Genomic DNA, 3511 nt, shown 5'->3' on the forward strand with positions numbered 1-3511 from the left:
ATTTGGAGAAGAGATGACTAAGAGAAGCAAAAACACTTTAGCAGATTCATGACACCACAAAGGTCTGCTGGCTAGTATAGTTTCTCAGAATGCAAAATCAGTAAGTTAAAGGAAAGTAAGTCTTGAACTCGATATTTTAAAATATCAGGTTATATGCTTTTTTTGAATATACTTAATATGTCTGTAAAACAGGTTTTTTCACAAGACAGTTTTCTCTGAGAAAAGTATCAGCTCATAGGGGAAATGTATTCTACATGAATGTGTAGAAAATTACATTAAAAGGAAGGAACCCAGACCACAGCATTTTGGGAGGACTGTTTGCCTGTGGGAGGGACTCACATTGCAGCAGGTGCAGTAGGCTGCTTCTCATGAGAGTGGACCCACGTTGGAGAAGTTATTGGAGAACTGTCTCCTGTAAGAGGGACCCCACAGTCTCACAGGAGAAAGACCCTTCTCCCTGAGCAGAGGAAGATATCATGGGACAAACTGACCAAAACCCCACCCCCTGTGTTCTCAGTGGGAAGGAGGGAGGAGTGGGAGAAAGAAAAGGTGGTTTTAAGACTTATTTTACTTCTTATCATCCTTCTCTGATTCTGTTAGTAATAAATTCACTTTATATCTCTAAGTTGAGCCTGTTTTGCCCTTGGAGCGTTTTCTCCTGGTCCTTATCTCAACTCATGAGCCCTTCTCTAATTTTTGCTCTCCTCTGCCCAGTTGTGGCATGAGAGGGTGCCTGGCATTTGGCCAGTGTGAAATCCAGCACTATCAGACACTTATCCTTAGGCAAACCTGACTCCCAGCAGCGGCTTACCTGATTTCAGCAATCTGTGAAAGCCTCAGGCTCTCTAGAACTGACTGAAGTCCCAGAGTCCTCCTGTCTCATGCCATCTGAGGAAACAGTAGAGGCTCTGAAACCTGAAAAAAGTACTTTTGGTATTACTGTAGTAGTAGTAGTAGTAGTAGTAGTAGTAGTAGTAGTCTGCTGAAATCATAAATGCTCCAGAACAAAAGGCAAGGACAGATTTACTGACAAAAGCAGCTGGGCAAACTGTGTTATTTTTGTAAGGACCAGAATTGAATAGCCAAAAAGTGAAAAACAATTTTAATTGATAGAGAGAAATGTGTCCTCCTGTTTTAACAGCATTTATCACTCTGTGTGCTCTCTTGTTAAGAATTCCAGGCTACTGTCTTCTGCTCTGCCTGCAGGCAAGGCCCTGTTCCTTTAGCAAGTACAATTCTGGCATGTTTGTCACTAGTTTTGGCCTCCTACTTCAAGGGACAGTAGACTAGAGAAAAGGGACCCCTTGACTTACTTTGGTCTGGGTCCTATGACAATTCCTATTTTTATTAGCATTTTTTAAAAATGAAAAGATCAAAGAATGACACTTCAGATTTAAGTACTAAGAGCCAAATACAGAGGTTAAAAGTCTCCATAAAACCTCAGAAGAAAAGATCAGGAATTTGAAACATAAGGGGCTCCTCCAGTTTTGGGTTAGCAGTAAGTTTCTTTCAATATCCAGTCTATCGACTGTCAAAGAGAATATCCACTGTTGCACTTGATAAGGTAGAAAACAATACACATTAATTACTGCTGGCTGTTGTCCTCCAGGCGCTTTCCCTCTAAGTGGTGCAACTGGCTGTGACTATGATGGCCCTGGTCTGGGTCTGGATCTCCCTTTTCTCCATCAGTACTGTCTACTTTTCTTCCCATTACATGTAGAAATGCTTGTGCCTGGAAAGTCATGTATTAGTTCAGGGAGAAAGGGGAGTTTCATGCGAATCCTGGTATTTAACCTGTGTGACAGACCCAGACATTAAAGTAAGTGGTAGTCTTATTCTTCAAACTTCACATGAGATGCTTGAATATGTATTTGAAAGTGCTATTATGTTTAAATTGTTTTAAGAGTAAACCTCTGGGGAATTTGCCTTTTCTTTCATTGGCATAAGGTAGCAACAATTTCAGCAAGTAAACCTTATGGTGGTGAGGGCTGGAGTCTCACTCTATCAGCACCTACAGCCTCCAGGGACTGCAGTAAAGGGCATATCATATGGTTAGTGGGGTTCTTTTCTGGTTTGGGCCTGGAAAGACACAGTGGCTGAAAAATACAAAGACATTTAAACAGCTTATCCTGGTTTAGATGCCTGGAGCCAGTGCTAAAGGGGTAATTTGCATTTTTGAAAGTCCCTTCTAAGCTATAGCTCACTGTAGCAGGCACTGAAAAGCCTTTATTTCCATGGCTGGTCACAGAAACACCCCTACCCGGGTTTAGTAATGCTGACTATAGCAGAAGGGGTTTTTTTTATATTAACTGTCCACACAGGAACTCATACTCTGTAACACACTTTCAGCTTTGTCATACCACAGTAAGTCAAAATGTTTCTGTACTATTTTTCCAGCTAGGCAAACTGAGAAAGTAGCTGGCCCATGCTAGGATGACTAAAGGACTTTAACCTCTCTTGACAGACAAGTGCAACCGCTTGTAGAAAATAGTTTTCTGGCTGGTCTATGTATGAACATCATTGCAAACAAGGTGTTTTACTCAGTGCCCAGACACTTTGGGTGCCACCAAAGAGAGAAACTACATTTTTCTCTTTTTTTCATGACCCATGATTTAATGCAGAAAATCCATGGAAGCCTTCCATAGCTAGACTTGCCATGAGACAGCCTCTCACTAGAGTTTCTAGTTTTAGTTTTAAGTATTTATAAGCTATTTCCCACATTTTAGCCAAATTAATTGCTGGGGCAAAATAGCAAAAGTCAGTCTGTTTCCAAAAGTTAGCACAACACAAACTTGGAACATGTCCTTCTCTGCATGCAGAATTTAGTTCTAAAAGTCATATTTACCCAATCAGAATAGATAAATATGACCAAATGACTTATATGTCATTGCAATAAAGTGACAACAATCAAAACATGTGTGAATCAAACTATTCATCAAGAACCTAAGCAAAATCAATTGACTGGAATTCCTGATAACAACCCACACAGCTGAAACAAAGCATTCTTTTATATGTAATAAATTCAGATTAGAAACTAGGGGTTTTATATTCGTATCATAGCTGCTTCTCTTCATATGCTTGATGCCATTTGTCCGTGGTATGTGTGTGTGTGCATCATAGTGGTTTTGGATATTGTGTTAGTTTTGCATCACAGAAGTGATGTTGTGGGAGAGACTGTTAGCAGTTTCTTCTGTCTGACAGGAAACCAATCAGTAGCTGGTTTTGAGAACTGATAATCTGTTAAACCATTGGAAAGCTATACACGCTTCTGTGAAAAACACATGTTAAAGACGAAAGAAACCCAGGAACTCTTTTCTTTTCCCTTCCGACTGGCAAAAAGATAAAGCCAGCCGGGCCCCTATCTCGGCCAGGCCGGCCCAGGCCAGGCGGCCCATGCCGCAAGATGCCCGCAGGACCCCCGCATTAGCTGCTGGGCAGGGGCAGAGGAGAAGCCATCAGCCCTGGCGCGCTGCCCGCTGAGACGCTGGCCGCCGGGGGCCGCGAGCGGTGC

The sequence above is a fragment of the Geospiza fortis genome, unplaced genomic scaffold, assembly GCF_000277835.1.
Source record: "Geospiza fortis unplaced genomic scaffold, GeoFor_1.0 scaffold108, whole genome shotgun sequence".
Lineage (NCBI taxonomy): Eukaryota > Metazoa > Chordata > Aves > Passeriformes > Thraupidae > Geospiza > Geospiza fortis.